The sequence below is a fragment of the Marmota marmota genome, unplaced genomic scaffold (genome assembly GCF_001458135.2).
Source record: "Marmota marmota marmota unplaced genomic scaffold, marMar, whole genome shotgun sequence".
Taxonomy (NCBI): Eukaryota; Metazoa; Chordata; class Mammalia; order Rodentia; family Sciuridae; genus Marmota; species Marmota marmota.
In genome coordinates, this window is record NW_026000005.1 from 30122347 (window position 1) to 30144318 (window position 21972).

General features: G+C 32.5%; 1 protein-coding gene across 1 annotated transcript in view; it reads right to left on the bottom strand.

Annotated features, from left to right (window-relative positions):
• Positions 1-21972, bottom strand: part of LOC107138388 (receptor tyrosine-protein kinase erbB-4) — a 780863-nt gene that overhangs the window by 214310 nt on the left and 544581 nt on the right. Inside the window, exon 2 of the mRNA XM_048808979.1 lies at positions 11455-11641. The gene's annotated coding sequence lies outside the window, so the exon portion shown is untranslated. The remainder of the gene's footprint in view (positions 1-11454; positions 11642-21972) is intronic.

Sequence of the window (21972 nt, forward strand, 5' to 3'; positions counted from 1 at the left end):
GATAACCTATACTGTGACCTTTAAGGTATTTATTTTACAAAAGTGATAATTAGATTTTCTAATTTTTAAGAGGCACTTGAGCCAAGACACCAATTCTTGATTCACCCTTTTTCCCTGAGCACCAAAGACCAGAATTTGAAGTATGATACAATTTTAATTACTAAGATTTGTCATTATGACATGTAATTTCTAAGTACATGGAATGACAATGTAATGCATAGATGTGAAGCTCAGCCACACATTCAGTATGTGAACTGATACCAGTGACACGGGCTGCTTCCCTCCTTCATTTCATTCTCTCCCTACGCTGTATCAAAGATACACCTATAGGTCTGACACGTCCCATTTTTTTTCTTTGCAAAACATAATAAAGAGTTCTCCAAATAAAACTAGAAAGCCCATATTAAATTTGATAATATTTCATAGATATTTGATGACATGAGATTACAATTGGGTCCCAGATGAGTTTGTAGTGATTTACACACATTTTTATATTATTTAATTTACTTCCCATTGGTGAATAATGCTACTCACATATGAATGGGCATTCATTTAAAAAAAAAAAACTTTTCAAGGTTACCTTCCATTTTCTGGTTCTTGAATTGAACCATGTTTAGAATTTAGTTGAGAAACAATATCTTTTGTAAATTACTGTCCTCTCTGTAACTCAATTTCGAAATGAGAGGGATTAGAAAATCTCTGAGTTCCCTCTGGATATTGCATTCTATTATTCCCTCCAGCTTTACTTTTTTTTTCAACTTTGATTTTTACAAGGAATTGATTAAGACATTTATCATTCTTTAATCCAAAAATATGTATTATATATTTTAAAGCGTCTAATCTTACTTGGTTTATGGGTATGAAACTTTTGTTTTAATAAATAAAATGAGAGCTCAAAATAATATGACATGTGTTTACCTTTAGGACATACAAAAATTCTGGAACTAATTAGAGAGTTTCTAATCCTAAAGGAATTACAAGCCCTTTAATAATTTTAATCTCTCTTTTATCTTCTTATAAAAAATAAGACCCCAAATATTATTTTTTCCAAAAGAAATTGATGATGAAAATTAATAAAACTTGAAGAGATACTTCTTAAAATTCTTCTGTACATTTATTCACAAACAAATGTATGTGTTTTTAAGAGTCAAAAATTACCCATTACTGCTGCAGCTACAGAAGAAAAGAAGATCTATTTTATTTCAAATAGAAGGCAGATAACTTAGCCTATCCTTTTTCACTCAGACATTTCAAAATGGTATCTATTTTTTTTTTTTTACTGCTATCAAAGAAGAGATAAATTCAGGTAGTATGCTTGTCCTTAGTTAAAAACTAAGGAAATGTGTGGCTACTTTCATGATTGAAGTATAAAATAAACTGAGTATAGAATCATCATCTCTACTATTTCTCTGTAATGAGAAATATATGATTTTAAAGTAATTAATAAGAATAACTTCACAGAATAGAGATCTTCTCCATTCTGCCATTTTTGTTATATTAGTTCCTCTTTCTTCCACCTTATCCACATAAAAAGACCAAAATAAAATTAAAAGAATAATAGAATTTGTAGAAGATTCAACTGCTTGAGCAACAAAATGGTATTATCAAATATAATTATTTATCCATCTCTTTGTATTCCAGTGTTAATAAAGGAAAAGCTATGAAGTCAATGTCCAATTAGGACATTTTGTTTTATTTTGTTCTTATACTCTGTTATTCTACTACCAGTATCTATAGGAACAAGCCTAAAAAACCCAATCAAATGTTTTTGAATATCATTAAAAATAATTTAATATTTTTATATAATCAACATATCTTTTAGAATCATTTAATTTAATCATTTAATAAAAAAGAAACATTATACAGAAGTGGTAACACCTGGACCATATGAATTATTTCATGCATCCTCAACTCATTGGCACATAGCAGAGAATGATAAAAGTTTACACTATATGATATCTTTCCTTACCAAAATTTTTATCACATGGCAATAACAGGAAAATCTGGTATTTTACTACCTGGCTTCATAGTGTTCCCTGTGGTATGATGCTTAATATTTTAAAACCATAGTTTATGGAGTTCTTATCAGGATGAATGGAGATAGTAACTGTAAACAATTTCTGCAAAGTAAATGCTTATTAATTATGAATGCTATCATAATTAACATGTATATATGTATATGGTATATATTATATAACATAAATGTATACATATGTATATATATGTATACGTGCATGTGTGTATATATATACATATATGTGTGTGTGTATATATATATATATATATATATATATATATATATATACAAAATCTCTCCTAAATGCTATTATGTCATATAGAAACTTTCTTTATAGATTTATTGTGCTAAAAATAAAATTTTGTTAAAATTAAAGGTACAAACCCTTAAAGTATTCTGGCTACAGGAATAATGGTAAAGCCTAATAAAATCTAAAATTTACAGTTGAATTCTTGTATCACAAAATACATGATTCTACCCAATATCATCCAATTGAACATTAAAATTAAAAAATTAGAAAATTTGAGATGCTATTAAAATTACAGATTATTCTGTTTTGTGAATAGTTGGTAGAATATGCTGAGGCTGCCATTTTAAAATTTAAAATTTGAATTCCTTTATCTTACATAAAATCTTTGGCTTCTATGCTATAATTTTTATAATATTCCTCAAAACCACAAAATTAAACCTTTCATTGGCATCACAGAGCAAATGAAATTGGATAAATTGAATGACCTTAGATAAAAGCAAAGGTTATATATCACTATTTTTCTTTATTTTTGCCTGTAAATATTCTTCAGAATTTTTATAATTTTTATGATACAATAACCCAAACAGTTTGATTTGATTTATAGTAAAATAAGAGCTGGAATATGTAAAATATAGTGGATAGAGGAATCACAAATATTAAGGGGAAGAAAGGGAAGATATTATGAAAGTTGGAGTAACAGAAAAGTATTGTGTTGAACTTCCAGTGATATTTTGTAATAATCCTTAGACCCAGGTGATGTGTATTATTAAAAGACGAAAGTTTAAGGGAAATGCCTATTGAAACTGATTTTTTCTACCTTTGAACTATATTCCCATCTCGTTTGCCAACAGGATTAATAATCTAGCTAAATTCAGGGGAAAATAATGATTAAAATTTTCTGGATGGTAACATTTATTATAGCCAAAGGTGTTGGGCCATAAAAATTCTCAATTATCTATTCCTTGACAAATATACATAAATGGGAAATTCCATCCATAATTAAAAAAAATGATCGTCTTTATTGCAACCTGTTTCATTAATTTCTAAGTTGTATAGTTTTTAATTGTAATTGTGGTAATTATGCTAAAGATTTTAGGAAAACCATAAGAGGTTTTTTGAACCTCTGATGTCTTGAAATATTACTATATTGCTTCTAAAATACATACTTTTTCACATTACTGTCTTTAAAATACTAACTCATCTTATAATCTTTTACATTTATGTTGGGGTTTTTACTTTTTAGTGTGACCTACAAATGACAATAAAATATTGTTTCTTACAGCTATTGCTGACTTAGATCTGAAGAAATAAGATGGATAGCTATTTGAGGAAACATTTTCTAGAAGGGCTTCTTTTATATCACCTTGTTTGTTATTAAGGAAATATTATGTTATGAAAAACATGAATCAAGAAATCCTAAAGACATGGAGAATATGCCAGAAATATCTCTTAACAGATTGTTCAAATAATTTCTCTGTTATAACAATAATTATAATCTCCTAGGGCTTCTTGAATGACATTATATGACAAATAGACTTTGGGACTTATTTCTAACTAGATATTCATACTCTAGAAACTGAAAATAAAAGTAAAATTCTCATTTTTAAAGAGATACTTCTGGCCAAAAAACAACCAACTCATAACAACTCGCAGCTTAAATCACATTCAGAATCAATGCATGCCACCCAGAGCCTTGCAATATAAAATATGGTTAGAACTAAATCATAAATGATACATTGTTTTATTTTATAATTTGATGATGTAAGCTTAACAGGCTTCAAAAATTTTAAAATAGTAACCATTCTATTATTTGTACAAAAAGCACACCACTTAATACTCCATACGTAATTTATAATCCAATATTCATAATTATTGTTATACTCATGTGAAGATGAGAAAACTGAGGCTTAGAAAGTTGAATATCTTGGCAGCCATTATGAAGTCAAATAACAACAAGTGCTGGCGAGGATGTGGGGAAAAGGGTACACTTGTTCATTGCTGGTGGGACTGCAAATTGGTGTGGCCAATTTGGAAAGCAGTATGGAGATTCCTTGGAAAGCTGGGAATGGAACCACCATTTGACCCAGCTATCCCCCTTCTTGGACTATTCCCTAAAGACCATAAAAGAGCGTAATATAGGGATACTGCTACATCGATGTTCATAGCAGCACAATTCACAATAGCTAGACTGTGGAACCAACCTAGATGCCCTTCAATAGATGAATGGATAAAAAAAAATGTGGCATTTATACACAATGGAGTATTACTCAGCACTAAAAAATGACTAAATCATGGCATTTGCAGGAAAATGGATGGCATTAGAGCAGATTATGCTAAGTGAAGCTAGCCAATCCCTAAAAAACAAATGCCAAATGTCATCTTTGATATAAGGAGAGCAACTAAGAACAGAGCAGGGAGGAAGAGCATGAGAAGAAGATTAACATTAAACAGGGATGAGAGGTGGGAGGGAAAGGGAGAGAGAAGGGAAATTGCATGGAAATGGAAGGAGACCCTCATCATATACAAAATTACATATAAGAGGAAGTGAGGGGAAAGTGGAAAAAAAAACAAGGGAGAGAAATGAATACAGTAGATGGGGTAGAGAGAGAAGATGGGAGGGGAGGGGAGAGGAGGGGGGATAGTAGAGGATAGGAAAGGCAGCAGAATACAACAGACACTAGTATGGCAGTATGTAAAAACGTGGATGTGTAACCGATGTGATTCTGCAATCTATGTACGGGGGAAAATTGGGAGTTCATAACCCACTTGAATCAAATGTATGAAATGTGATATGTCAAGAGCTTTGTAATGTTTTGAACAACTAATAATAAAAAAAAATAAAATAAAATAAATTAAAAAAAAGAAAGTTGAATATCTTGCCTCAGATCAGGATTTGATCCAGAGCCAGTACTCTGACTCCTTATGTTGTTCTGCTTCTAACACCTTCCCTACTGCCTTGGGTTCAGTAAACCATGCTGTCCCTGTAGTATGAACCTATCTAGTACTATGGGTATTAGCCACCACACATGGCTATTTAAATTAGTTAAAATTACACAGAATTAAAACCCTGTTTCATCAGTCAGACCAACCTCATCTCAGTTGCCACATTTGGCTATTGGCTACTCTACTGTGTAGTAAGTGAAAATGTCCATCATCACAGAAAGTTCCACTAGACAGTGCTGGTGTAGAGCTAAAAGAGATGAAAATGGAGGTTCCTAGCCCCCAGACATGCATGACTATGTAAATACTCATAACAATTGGGGAAGATATTTTCACAGTGCTTTCACATTGCAGCTGAAGAGTAAATATTTGTCAGAAATGTAATATTTGCTGAGAGAAGACAGGAATGTAGAGATAATTTAGAATAGCTCATATCTCAGCACAATGTCTTGAATATACAAGTAGAACAAAACAAAGCTAAGAAACATTTGAATTGACATCACTTTCCAAAAGAGTCTTAAACCTTTACCAGTAACATTAAATCAACTAAAAATGTTTGAGAGTAATGGCTAACAGTTTAGTATCCTTGATTTTTAAGAAGCCATACTTGGATAGCAGTGGTTATAGAACGAGTTCATAAATCTGTTATTTTTTAAGCAAATCTAGTATTTGTAATAGTATTGTTTTATGTATTAGCTTATATTTTACTATCAATTTACCATCTATCATATTTTCAAATATTTCACAAATATCACAATTTAAGAACATGATTTTCAAAATAGAACTTAATACCCTGCACTTAAGTTTGGATTGTTTACATTTGGAACCAATTTAATTTGTAACCAGTTTCACTCACTATAGTATTGCAAGTAGAAACTGTTTTAAACATTTCTTGGGAATGACACAATGGAAATAAATGGAAAACAGGTCTAGATTTTAGCACAAGAACTATCTTATTAATCACAAGACCTTAGGCCAGGTTTCCTTAGATGTAAAATTACAACAAAGATATTTGCAAGGTCAGCATTACATGGCTGTTTATAAAGAAAAGGAATCTGAAAGCATTTTGTAAAGTATAAAATTCATAACAACATGAGATGTTATATTTAATTTAGCCTTTGATAAATAATTGGAAGAGAACAAGAAGTAGTCTCATTTCTGAAGTCTGACTAACCAGGGGCTTTTTTTCCCCTCTAACTAAAGTAGAAGATATTTATCGATTTAGTAATAGAGACCTGGCAAAAATTCCAGGCAGTCTTCATTCTGTCTAAAATACAGATTCAGTTTTTATATTTTATATTTAAGTATTAGTCATACTGTTTCATTCTTCTTTCATCAAATCAGAATGTGCAAGGATCTAATGAATCTGGTCCCAACATTGCTATTCCTCCCTTGGTGACTTTTACTGGATGCTAGAAATTTGTTAGTTCTAATTTATAGTTCAGTGTCTTCAAGTCAGAAAAAACTAATGCCTTGGGATGAGGATGAACACACAGAATTTTGATATATTTACTGATTTCCTCAGAGATAAATTGCAGAGCCATAGTGATAAACAGTGATAACTAATAATTTTCTTATATTGCAGTTGGAATTCTGAGATGCAAAGGTTCTCCTCCATTTTCTAAGCACTATAAGCTAACAAGCAGGCTTTCTCAATAAATGGACTGTGATAAGGGAGTGGGTTGACCTTAAAATTTTTCTTTCCTCAGACTATATATTCTTCTTCTCTTAGGAAAAGGAACGTGTAGATCTTACTATATCCTGGGAACATGAAATAATAATTACAAGGTTTATAATAATCACAAAGATCCCAAGTAAGGAATTGTCTTAAGAGACTCCCATAACATTAGGCTTCCATAATTTTTTCCCCCCTGCGGACTACTATAGGTGTTTAATGGAATATCCTTCTGAGAGTCAGGCTCTTCAGAATCCCTGGGTGGGACAGAGGTCAAGGGGCATGTGTAGTACAGCCTGAGTAGAAGACCTCAGTTATCACAACTGAAAATGAAAATTGATCCCAAAGTAGAGGATGAATTTGCTCTTTGGAACCCCCCCCCCCAGCCAAATACCCCCAACCCAAGGTTTATTTCTCCATGTAGTCTCTTTTCTACAGTAGATAGAGAAATTCTCATTCCTTCCTTCATTCAGTTCCATACATTATTCATCAGTTCCATGAAGTTGAGAAGTGCCGGAAAAACTTGCTGAAATGGCCGTGATAACTCTTTGATCGATCGCATAATTGTAAAATTTCCTCTTTAACAAAAATATGTTTCTGCCTTATCTACAGACACAAATACACCATCCTGATTTTTCTTTTGCTAACCAATATACACTGTCTCATATGACAAGTCAACAGTATTAAAAAGAAAAAAAAAGAAACACTAATTAAAATATGATTTCTGGAAATTATGTACCCAATCTAAAAACTGACTTCTAAATAAAAAAGTGCCACTCTTTTCACCGATTTTGTGTGATCATATAATATTCACTATAAATTGGTTTTCATCAAATCATTTTCCAAGTAATCTCTCCTTAAGCTTGGAGAATTCTTGGGATTTTTTTCCTCAAATATCACAACATGCCAAGTAGTTCTTCTAATGCAAATAGAATGTCAAACATTCTATCTAACAACAATCCCTGAACTAACCTGGCTGAACCCATTCAAACAGTACTAAGACCTTTTACAAAGCCATTGAAGAATGCTTAGCAACTTCAGCATCAGAAAAAAGAACTCAGAATGAATGAATCTTTTGTCTAGGTCAAGACAATGTCAGGGGCAATGAAGAGTGAAAGTAATGACGGAGATTTGAAATGAAGGGCTGGGGCAAGGAGGGAGGAGAGGAGGGCTATGAGGTAGTCAAGGCAGCACAGTGGATGAAGACCAGCCTCAGGCTTCTCACTGCCAGAGAAGCAGATCTTATACAGAAAGTAATTTCAAAATACCATTAGAAGAGGCAGTAAAAATTGGAGCATCTTTTTGTCTAAACAAGTCACATCTAAAAACTCCAATGAAGCAATAGAGAGTATATTTGAATATGTAGAAACAAGCATGATAGTTTCATCCAAGTGTTGACACAAAGGAAAGCTAAAAAACAAAATAGACATAATGAGAGAGAACTAAGATTTCTGAGCATCATCTATGTGACAGGTGCTGTAGGTGACAGTTCCCTACTTCATTTCTCTACTGCCTGTTACAACACTGTGACAGAATTTTTCTTCAGAAATTTCAAGATAAAATAAATCTTGAGCATCAGAGTTACCCACACTGTAAGTGACAGACCACACTTTTAGACAGAAAATTTTCTGATACCATATCCTTGTTGTTTGACATACAATCAATTGCAGGTGCCTTGTCCATTTTGATATTAGATTACATATTTGACCATTACAGAATGATGTCAAGGAAGTTTGATGACCTTATATATTAAAAGGTGCTGAATTATTTTAATGACTATTCTAATCATGCATATTTGAAGGCAGGCAGTCAAGTATAGTATTCAGATCTTATATCTTTCAAAGTTTATAACATTCAGATGTTGTATCTCCTAGACATGAGAAATTTATTTTTTTATTTTAGTTTTTGTCTACCTGATTCCAGCAAGCTTAGTATATCATTTATATTATTATTCAGGGCTCCCCCAAATAACTTCAACTATTTACTTTTTGTTTAAAATTTGCATTTGTCCACATCTTAAATAATGATATACTTGAGATGATCCAGTACACATTTACCCAATTGGAATTTCCCAAAACATTAAACAAATACAAAAACACATGAATGTGTTGATCTAAAATTATGTAGAATATTTAGCTAATTTTTGGAAGGTGCAAAAAAATTGTGTATCATCCTAAATTTTACTACTCAAAAGAGACATTCTCCTAATTTATAAAGGTAAAACTTGGTATGATAAATATACCTATACATGTATTAAATTTATACCTAGGTTATTATAAATGGGATATTAAGAAATAGATAAGAATTTAGGTAACTCAAAAATTATTCCATATATAAAATATAACATACATGAATTTAAATGATATTATTTAGCATTAGTAATAGATGAAGTAATTTTATAAATTATAGAAGAGAGAAAATAGTGGCTTTTATGTCATATAAAATGAATCTCCTTTTAGAGTTTGGCCAGACTGAGGACTAAATGAGTAGAAGTTTATAGACTTAAGGTGGAAATTTAATATAAAGCATTGATTTAGATTTTAAGTTGAAATGTTTGATTAAGAAGGACCTGACAAAATAATCAGAAGACATCATCCTTGGGAGTGACTAATTAGAACCACACCTACTTGCAAGGGAACTTCATAGAGGCATTATGTGTTCCTCTCTAGTTCTGGACTAGTTGAACTAGTAGAGCTACAGTAGGAACACTCCTAGTAGCCTAAAGGTAGAGATGGTTATGTCCATAGGGGACACACTGACAAACATATACCTTCCCTCTGGGGACACCTAGTGTTAATGGAAACCTAGAAAATGGCAGGACAAGTTCCTCATTCTCTTTTAGAATAGTGGTCTATTTTTATTCTAGAAACCTACCTCTTCTCCACTCTACCTCACCTCACCTCACCTGTAATGGACCAGGGGAAGGTCAGTGGCAGCAGCAAAACAAGTTGTTATTTTGTTTTGTTTCACCAGAAAAAAAAAAAAAATGAGTATCCTTGTAAAGTAAATGTAAAAGCATATCTAAATAAGATAGTTTATTATGTCTTTAGTACATGGAATAGCACTTGGTGAACATCAAGCTCATTAATAGTAATGTTAAACAGGGGAGTTAATTTACGTATGTCTAAAGAGCATTCAACCATCATCCACTGTAAATGGCAGCCCTCTCCTTAACTGCACATCTACTTTCTACAAAGATAAAAGAGAGTATGCTAGAAGCAAGTATGCTCTTCTAAAGATATTCTGTTCTAATGCCAACAGAGCAAAACAATTTTAGGAGAAATACAAACTATAACCACACACATACATATACACGCAAAACTCTGAAATCCTGATCTCAAAATTATTTGTTACAATACTCTACCTACTTCTCATCTTCACAGCTACTACTTGTTATTTATCTTGCTGCGAGTGTTTAAAAATAAAATCATTCAGCTTGAATGATTATTGTCTGTGTAATGGTTTATTAGTACACTAAGTTGATATTGGGCAAAATGATGATACAAATGTATATTATAGCATCTCCAACACCTCTTGAGTCATTTTATACATGTTTCCTTCCAGGTTCTCAATGTGCCATTCTTCTGACACCAATCTAGGGTATATTTCTTGCCATTCAAATAAAAGCATGCCTATTCCACTCCTTTCTCTCTACAAAATGAAAAATAAATGAAAATTATTTGTATCCAGTAAGTATAAAGAGGTTAACTAGATATTGTTCTACCATTTTGGTAACATAATTTTAATTAGAATAATGTTTCTCACTCAAACATTAGTGATCAGAATTTCTAGATGGATATTTAAAACACCCATTGCTGGGTCCTATTCCCAGACCTATCATTCAGTAGATTTCATGCAAAGGCCAAGAATTTACATTTCTAACAAGTTCCCAGATGATGCTCTTTCTTTAAGAATGAGCTAAAACATTTAATACATTGTGGTACATTAGTTCAGTCAGATATCTTAATAATAAGCAGAGTTTTTACTTAGTGTGCAATTAGGTCAAGTCCATTAGTCCTAAACTTATATGACATAAAAAAAAAATTTAAATATTTTTTTTGAAATATTCTAAGAAAAAATTACTGATAGCATTTAATGAGCTACGAATAAGAGAAATAGAAATTGAATAAATTAGCTATGTTTTCAAAAATAAGGTGATTGTGCAAACAATGAAAGAATAGTTGAACTAGATATAATGGCTTGGGTATTCCTGAGCTCTGACAAGACTGAGAGCTGTGGTGTTATTGCACAGATTTGATGATATGGTCTACTGTTCATCTGTGACCACCCAAAAACATTCTTAAACCTGCTTCATATCTGGGTTTTCAGTCACTGAGCATTTCCTTAAAGTGCACTTCTGTTCTGCTGAGATATGGTACTATGGTATCTTTCAAACTGCACTTACAAAATCTGTAAATAAAAGCAAGGGAATCACAGGGCATCATTACGCAAAAAATGAATAAATAGTCTATGTTTAAATGCTCTGCAGTGTAATTCTTTCTAACACATACTATAGTAACCACATTACATTGATAATGAAAGTACATTTGCTATTTCTGATGTTTTTCTTACCTGTCAAGTTCTTTAATCCAAGTTCTTGTAGTCCAAAGTTTCCATCTTTTCTGTAGTTTAGAAATATTGCCAAAGCATACCGATCTTCATAAAGTTTTGTTCCACGGATGATGCGTAAATTCTCCAGAGGCAGGTAACGAAACTGGTTAAGAGCCACTAACACATAGCCTGTGACTTCTCGAATAGACTGAAAAGACACAAACAATAGTCTCTGTTAGAAAGTAAAGTTAACTTGTCAATGTGTCTATGCAGTCATTTAGATAAAAATAAATAACTTCATTCTAATTTTCAGTTTTTAATTTAATATACAAATTTCCATATCACATTCTTATTCTGTTCCATATTCATGTTCATAATGAAATACAAGATCATAAAGGCTTGGGATCTCATTTGAAGGATAAGTGGTATTTCTTTCAAAAAGTTATGTATCAGCTTATAATAAAATAATGGATTTTGTTTTATGAGACATTCCTCATACTTGAGATTTGAAAAGAGTTAAAGGAATAAAGGTCTCATCTATTGACAGACTACAATGAGGTAAGGACACATTACCATCAATCAAACTTTACATAGAGAAGCAAATTGGTAAGCTTATTACAAGTAAACCAAGCTGCATTAGTTTGTAAATTTGGGGATAGATTAACAATGACTATAATGGTGTTTAGAGCTTTATTTATCAAAGAACATTAGCCCTGCACATCTCTAGGGAACATATTTATAAAGAACATGTATTAAAAACTGATTGTTACCTCTAAATTCATTACAACAACAATTTTTATTTTTACTATCTACTATTTAAATTTAATTGTCTATGAGTTAATTATTTAAAGGGTTATGAGACATTTTAGAGCAAAACATAACAACTAAAAGCTTTGAGTTTCATCTTAAGTTATAGTTTTCAGTAAAATGATCAAGATCATCATAACAGCTATGTACATAAGTTAAACATTCTTTTAAAATAAAAATAATACGAGTATTAAAGTACTTTTTACTATTTAATGGCAACCACATTATTTTAAACCTTTTTGATTCAGTTGTCCCAGTGTCCAGTCTTTTCTCCTTCCTTCCTTCTTTCCTTCCTTCCTTCCTTCCTTCCTTCCTTCCTTTCTTTTTTCTCTATCTCTTCTCATTCTCTTGGTGATCTTACCCAGTTTCAAGTTTGATGCTGTCCCAGCATTTATCACTACACTCTCCCCTAAACTGAAGACTTATATATCCAATTGTCTAGTAAATATTCTCATTTGGATGTTGAAGAGACTTTTCAGATACACTTATCAAAAGCTGAACTCCTATCTTCCTTCTCCATTCCTATAGCAGACTTGCTCAGCTTACTGGAAGTCAATCCATCCTTTCTGATTTTTAGCCATAACATTCACCTTCTTTTATAAAGCAAATGTGATCCATCCTATTTATTTCACATTCAAAAAGATCCGGTACCACTCTCATCCACAATTACCACCTGACCCACTACTGTTCCTCATCAAGATTATTGCAATAGTTCTACCTGTGTCTACTCTTTTCCTTTTAAGGTGTATTTTCAGTCAAAGCTAGAAAGGATCCTCTTAAAATATGAATCAAATCATGACACTTCAATGTATTTCTTGAGCACTCTGGCCCTTCTCTGACTAAACCCTTCACCACCAGTCTACTGGGTCAAGAAAAACACTTATATGGAGTCTGTACTCCATTCTCCCTAATCATACATCAAACCTCCTGATTCTTCAAGCCTTTATCCAAGGCCTTTGAGATCACCTTCTCCCTCCTGGCTCCCCAGTAGTAAGTAGTCTGTGCCACCAAGGTGCACAAATCTAAGAAGAAAGGGTGGTCTTTATACATGTCTAAAGATAGAGAATTCAGACAGTGGCTAGGTGGGAACTCCTATTCACTTGCAAAAAAGACCTCCTGCAGTGTGGAACAAAACTGGATTGAAAAGAATCAGTTGGAGGCCCATTTCTCCCCACACCACTGCATTCCTAAGGAGTCAAAAATCCTAATGTTGTGCTTGGGCTAAATTGATATAAATTTATACCTGTCAAAGTGGGATGATAAAACACTTAATTTAATAATCACTTATAACAAAAAATAAAACACAAAATATATTGCACTCCATTTATACTTTACACCTGGTCTCCCAATTCTTAGGTATAAGCATGCTGCCAATAATCTAGAAGAAAGAATGCAGGTAAAGAGCACTCAGGCAAGAAAAGGTTAATGAGCAAAGAAGCAATGTTATTAACAATTGTGCAGCATTTATCAGAGGGAGAAATCTTTCTAGATATTAATTGATAAAGATGCTCCACTTGATAAGGCTTTTGTACCACACATTAGCTGCAAATAACCTATAAATATAAAGAACTCTAGTACATATAGTATGTACAATCCAAGAACAATACTGAACACAGAGGAGGATCAAATAATACAGAAGAGGAAGTTCCAAGTACCCTTAGCTACAAGAAAAAAATAAACTACAACTAAGAATAACTTTGCTTTCACATATTAACACATTTATATTAGATTTAATTGTTTTATAAAATGTATACACTTCTCATTTCAGCATGTGCATTAAATTATAATTAGAAACACTTTTGTTACCTTTATGGAGTCACATGAGAAGCAATACCTACTCCTTTGTAGAGATTTCGGTACTGAAGAGATTGGTTGTTACAGCTGATGTTTGTGTCTCTTTCATTATCTGTTCTCTTTATTACTCTCTGGTATTGCAAAATGGCATGTATTGCTTAAATGTTAGCTCAACAAATATCCTCATCGTATGTACACTGGACATTATTCCATGTTACTGCTGTGAATGCATGCATGAAGGCCATTTTGAACAAAGCCACCAGTATGAAGACCCACGTTAATTACTGGATCATAATGATGGTGAATAAGTGAATCACTTTATCTCTGACCTCCCTATTGCCTACACACAGAAATAATGTAAATAAAAGGAAACAAAAGATGATCACAAATCTCTCAACCCCAAATTTGTTGCTCTAATCTCTTACATCTAGGGGATCTCATGGAACTAAAAGATTTTTAAAGAGTTACAGCAGATAAATATAAATTTCTAATATCTAAAGGCTCTGCGTTCTCTTTTCTAGTATCCATAGTCACACTTTTTCCCCATGAACAAATATGTTGAAGTAGCTCAAAAGGAAACTCTGCTGCAGAACTGAGTGGCAATGTTCACTGACCACTAATAAAATGATAGAAAACAGTGATGGCAGGATCACTTAAATGCTGAAAGAGAGTCAATAACATGGGTTTAGCTAATATTGGCAGATCTGGGTAAGAACTTGAGCAATATATAAGAGTGTAAATTAAGTGTTACAATATTTGATAAGGCCATGCAATCATGTCAAATACTCATTGTTACTCTCCTTTCAGCTATTGGAAAGAATCTCCGTAACACTATTTTTACCATCTCACAAATTTTATGAAAATGATAACTTTAAAAGAATAGACTTACCAAGGGTAAATAATGGTAAGGAATATGGACTTCTCTTCCAGACAAAGCTATTCTCAAAACCTACCCTCTGAACTTATTAGTTTTGTGGACTTGATCAAGTTGTTAAACCTCAATGGTCCTCAATGTTCCATGTTTGAAAATGAGATACTACTAATATGTCTATAATAAAGCTGTACTAAAGATTGAACAATATAAAATAGAGTCTATCAAATAGTAATGTTTAATAGACACTAGTCATTACCAATATTATTTCTGATAATAGTCAGGTAGATGAACTATCTGGGAAGAGCTCAATGAAAATAAAATAATTATAATTACATAAGAAGCATTGCTATTAATCTCTCTGTTATGTAATCTTCAGTATATTTATATCATACCTCTGCAATTTGTACTTTATTCCTGAACTTCAGGAATGACTCTTTATACTCTTTTGTGCCTGTGTTATAGCTCTTAGTATAGACTCTGGCATTGAACGGATATTCAATAATGGCTGTTGAATGGAGTAGAACTGAAAAATGGAAAGCAATGCTCAAGGTCTTTGTAGATTTTGTTTTTCACAGAAAATGATTTTATGAACTTGCTACTAATAAAAAACTTTGCTTGAACAATATTATCATGATCTATGCCCAGGGACCGCAGTAGTAAATAGAAATATTTGGAATGTCTAGGCTAAGAGATAACATTGACTTTGGTTCCTGCTTACTAACAGTTTAGTCCAGAAACTCTACCTATTTTAACAACCACATCTTCCTCTACATGGGTTAAGCTTCTGCTCAATGAAACTGATTGATTCCTATTGTCAGTGTTTGCTCCTACAAATGCTTTGTTCAGGAAGTGAACACAACTGAAGATTATTAAAACTTTAAATGCTGAGAACTCTTCTAAATTAAGAGACAATTTCTTTTTCTTATGGCATCTGATAATGGAAATAAAGAGGTATGGGAAAATGAAAGAAAAATTATCAACTTCCCATTCCATATTAGCAATAATCCCAGAAACAAAAAAGAACACAATAATTTTTTTCTAAGTGTAAAGAAATTTAATAATTATTTCTCCCAGTTATAATATTTTAGGAAAATTGTGAAATCTACAGTTATAAACTTTCTGAGATTTTCAAAGGTTGTCATTAAAAGATCAGATGAGATTGTATTGGTTCCCTAGGTTATCTTTGTACCTACAGATTATTTCTGAAAAGTCCAATTCTATTATTTCTAAATTTGTATTTCATTTAACAACAGTTTAAACAACTAGTAATATTATTTTATTTGCTATAACTGCCTTATTCTTTTCATTGTTGTCAGTGGTTTTCACCAAATTAGTCATTAGTGGAAATGGATAATAGCTCTGCTAACATTCCTTTATCTATCTTAAGATTTAAGTGATTGTGATACACACAAATTTTGAATATTTAATCAGCATTTAGGAAGAATTTTACAAAGATTAAAATCAATTATATATTGTGTAAAATATAAATGTGTAAATGTGTAAAACTGATTCCTAGATTTTTCCCTACTCCAATTATGCAGCAAATCCAAGTTTTAAGTTATCTTTCTTTGTTATAAACATCTCTTTGAAAATATAACTATTTTCTATTGTTAAAACCTTCTGCAATGAATCCAAATAGTTCTGAATTCTAAATTGCTACTCTTTTGTCTTATGTACTCATTCCCAATTAGTTATCACCCACAAATTGTACTAATACATTCCATCGGTGAGGACATCCACAGACATAAGAGTGATTGTTTTAGACAGTAGACCTCAGATTAAATAAATACGTAGTATCACAGAGAGGAGTAAGAAACAGGGAACTATGGTGGCAGTGAGGGGGATAAATTGGGGTGTGGGCAGAAAGTCCCTCTGCTAGTAATGACAACAGAATTTATGTGTTGTCTGAGGGTGACAAATGCTGTAGTGAATTGCAGCCTCTGTATCAGTAAGGTTTTCCATTACGTTTCCCTAGACAATTAATTTCTGTTCCTGCTCCTCCTGGCACAGCTGGGAATAACTAAAGCAGAGAATGTTCTTAACTATGACATAATATTAAAAAGCTTACCAGAAGAAAATAATAAGCTTATAACAAATATCACATATTCCTACTCTTATAGAGATAGTGCATTTTGCTTTGCATTCTGATTTCCATTTGTCCATTGCTTAAAACTCTGTTTATACCACCCTAGCAAGCAGGACTCAAAGTCTAGTCTAATTAAATTTGGAAAAATAGAGTGATGTGAAATATCATATACCTGACTGCAGTAGAGTAGAATTCATGCTCATTATACATTCATTCATCACAGGCCACATAGCCAGTTCTCAGCTCATCACTTCTTTGCACTAAACACCTTTAGACCCTTTGAAAAGAGGAGTACATAACTTACCTCTCCAGAAGTACCCATCATTTTCTTTGAACTCTGTATTTTCCTGAGTTGACTAGAGAATTCTTAATAGTCCTCCTTTAGAACTACATTTCCAATTTCCCTTCATCTCCTGACCACATGTAGACTATATCTCTTCTGTATCACAGACTTGTTAGGCTAGAGTTAGGTTTGTTAAATTAAATTTAGACTTAACACTTCCTCCCTACTTTGAACTCCAACATAGTGAACTGTGACCTAACTTAGGAAAACAAACTACAACAAATAATTTATTCCTGTAAAAAGTCAGTCCCTAGTATTATGTAAAATCATAATGTCCCAATAAAATAAATAAAAATAGTAAAAAGGTAACCAAGTCTTAGCCAATCATAGTAGGGTACCAACTGATCAGATTTCATTCACATGAGGTAATGCCTCATCATACCATGCTCAAATAAAGCAAATATCAAGCTACAATTAATTTGCTCCTCTAAAGCACTTCCTTTTTCTGTCTATAAATAATGCCTGCTCATATTGCTGGGTGGAGTTATTTGAACCTCTTCCTGGTTCTGAATGCTGCCTGATTCATAAATCATTCTTTGCTCACAAAATTCTGCTGTTGAATTTGTCTAAATGTTTTAATGGATTATACAAATTGTGAGCTTCTGTAGATATATTTCAATAATCATAGACATGTCTCAATTAAACCTGTATTCCTAATTTTAACAATTTGTGATCATCTATAGTATTGAATTCATGCTTATTCTATCAAATATACATATTAAATGCCTCATAATGAATTTCACTGAACTTAGATATGCTGCAAAAATGAAAAAAAAAATAGTAAGAATACATGGAGATATTTGAGTTAAACTGTTTAAGTAGACAACATAAACCAAAAAGAAATTTTTAGTTATCAGCACTTTCATATAAGTGAGGCTACATATGATTCGAACATTATAATATTATCATATTGTACATGTGTTGATGAATATTCCCTTACACAGAGAAAGTGTTAGCCCAATTCAGTCTAGTGATTTAATCCATGTGCTATAACCTGACAGATCCTGGGTTTGATACTTGTCACTGACTTTGTACAAGTTGAGTCCACAGAAGATAATCATTTTTTATTGATCAAATTTTTGCATTATTGATATCATATTATTGCATTTATTGATCAATTTTTATTGCATCATATTATTAATTTTCAACTTTAAAAATATTTTGTGTAGTTTAAGCATGTTAAATAATATATGAGAATACATGTTTGATATTATGGTTGATTATTAAGCATTACATAGTGCATAATGATGTAGACTATTATGAACTGAAAGATAATCTACCCCCTAAATTTACAAGTTGAAGCACTATGCCCCAGTACCTCATATTGTGACTATGTTTGGAGACAGAGTCCTTAAAAAGATGATTAAATTAAATTGAGACCATTAGGGTGGGCCCCATTCCAATGTGACTCATGTCCTTTAAAAAAAAAAAAAAAGTTGGATCACAGACAGGCACCAAGGAAAGACCATGTGAAGACACATGGAGAACATGGTCATCTCAAGGCAAGGAAATAAGCCTCCGAAAATATCAACCCTATGAATACATTGATCACATATGTCTAGGCTCCAGGGACTATGAGGAAATAAGTATCTGTTGTTCAAGTCACCCTGTCTCTGGTTCTTTGTTATGATAACCCAAGCAAACTAATGTACTGCTTATATCCTTATCTTGAAATTCAGTAGTGTTCCATTGAGTAAACTATTTAATCCTTCTGTGGCTCAGTTTCCTGACCTATAGCATGAGAACAATTGGATCTCCAAATTCTAAGATTATTTTGAAAAGTGAATTCCTATATATTGCTTAACAAAACCCAGGCTCATAGCAGGTCCTCAGTATCAACCTTTATTGTTTTTCTGAATCCAGAATCTTAACTTTTATCCAATGGGTTGCCTCTGTTTGCATAGAATATATAAAAATTTCTTTTTCTATTTCTAAAGGGATAACTATGAATCACCAAAGTTTAGATGAGAAAACTGCTTGGTACCATTTCAACCTACAATTGAAAGTTACAGTTTCATGTCTGAGGTCTTTTCAAAATGTGATTTTTTTTCCCCCTCTCAAAATTTAAAACAAGGAAAATGGGCCTTCATAAAATGATGTCTGACAACAGCTGCCTCTGCTGAAAAGCATATGGGAAATGGCCTTTGAGGATTCAGAAGCTAGAGGTGACTGCTTCTGTGACTAGTCTGTTGTTATTTTTAAATGAAAAGGGTGATCAATTTCAGAAATCAAAAGCCAAAGTATCAGGCTTGCATTTGACAAGATGCCAAGATACACTTTAGTATCTGTCTAATACTTGGCCATAAACACATAAAACAAAAGCCTTAATTAATTTATAAAGAACACTTTCTTTAGTTATCTCCAGTGACAACAAGGTCTGATGTTATTATGGTGCTCTTAATATTCAACTTAAAACATATAGAGCATGCTTTCTATGGACATTTGTGGGAAAAATCACAACTACAAATATAACATAAGTTGAGACCAGGGACATACAGAAATTGATTTTTGTATTTAGGTATCCTTATATAAATCAACCATTCCTAAGTTGTCATTTACTGTTTCTACTAATTATTTTAGCTTGCACTTATCTTGTATTTTCTGTATGTGAGGCATTCTTTTTTTAAAGACACAGAGAGAATATTTTTAATATTTATTTTTTAGTTTTCGGTGGACACAACATCTTTATTTTATTTTTATGTGGTGCTGAGGATCGAACCCAGTGCCCTGAGCATGCTAGGCAAGTGCGCTACTGCTTGAGCCACATCCCCAGCCCCTATGTGAGGCATCTTTAAATTGTATCTTATATCACTTACTCATCACATCACTCTGAATGTTACTAAGTTTCACAGGTGAAAAAGCTAAATAAAGTGAGAACACTTACACAAAGTCACACAGGTGAAAAGTGAAGGAAAAAATATTAAAATGACAACCACCACTAGGAAAAAAAAAAAAAGACTCCTGAAAATCTTGTTATTCTGGAGATCTGAATCCCAATTTCTTTCAAAATGTGGGAACAGTTACTCCTGTGTTTAAAGTAGTATCCATTGTAACACAATCTAAAATTGAGTTTTAGGAATAACACTTTCCAGGGTTTCTTTATGGCAAAAATATGAGCTTAGCTAGAGCATATCTTACAAGTAACTCTAGCATGCTTCACATATTTTTAAAGGCAAAATCTGCTACAAATATACACAGTAAAATGCCTTTAAAGTTTTTAAACCCCCATTCTCTTAGGTAGTAGGAAAGTAAGGACCTTTTCATACAGATATGTAGAATCAAATGGGTTTCTATGCAAATAAATGATGGAAATATGATAAAACCGTCCTTACATAAAGAATTAAAAACAGCATTACTAACAGGTCCATCAGGAATAGAGATAAAAGACACTTGTGCTTCAAACTTAGGAGTTCCTCATTTGTTGCATAACCACATAATGATACTCTGCTGAACATAGGTTTTCTCAATTAAGACAAACAAAAAAGCAAAGACTAATTTGCATAAAATTTGGAAAATAAACAATATCTGAAAGCAATTACCACATAGTAGGTATTTAATACATATGTGCTTGACTTCTCTTCCTCCAAAAAGTCCTTAAGGCTCAATGTCTCAGCATCATCCACCCACCCACATACCCATTCAACTATTTATTCCTCTATGTTTATTATTCCCCTACTATGTGAAAGACACTATTCAAGGTCTTTGAAGACCTAAGGGTTGGAAAAGTAATACAACAGACATAATCCCCACTTTATGGAGAGTGGTTACTTCTTTCATTATTTCCAATCTTTTTCTAATGACAAGATCAGTGCAAAGAAAACAAGGTTCCCCTGAGAAAGGTTAATAATGACTTGATAGTTGACTCCTGCATCTTTAATATTTCAAATATAAATCATTTATTTTAAAGATTCAAGTCCCAAACATGTATTTATCTTGTTATAAAATTATTTAATATTCTGTTATATATCATCACCTTCAACTTTTGAGCATTTATAGTTTTTTCCCCACATGATTTCATACTGAGATATGCACTTATATGTGTGCATTTCTGTGTGTTCATCAGTTTCAAGTAAACAACTTCATTATCAAATATTTTCTTCAATTTTTCTCTTTTCCTGGAATTTTATAGTGAAGACATCATTATGGTATCTTCTGAGACAGCACACACATTACTTCCAAGGTAAAAATACATTGATCTTAAAATATCTTCTTAAAATGCTGTTGTCTATTTTGGTTTCACTCATTCACAAATTGTACTTTGGGTGTTTGAGAAGGTATGCTTTGTTCTGAGTGTTAAAGATATATAAGGGCTGGGGATGTGGCTCAAGCGGTAGCACGCTCGCCTGGCATGCGTGCGGCCCGGGTTCGATCCTCAGCACCACATACAAACAAAGATGTTGTGTCCGCCGAAAACTAAAATAAATAAATAAATATTAAAAAAAAAAAAAGGATATATAAAGCATGACCCTGACCCTTAGAAGGTAACAACCACTGTGGAAGATAGACATGGAGGGGAAAAAAGGGAATAAAATACTTAAGATGCCACAGTGGAACTGTCATAAGGACCCTGGACTTTAGAAAGTAGTGACAAACATAATGGGGCATGAACAGCATCCTGTGGATATACAGGGATGA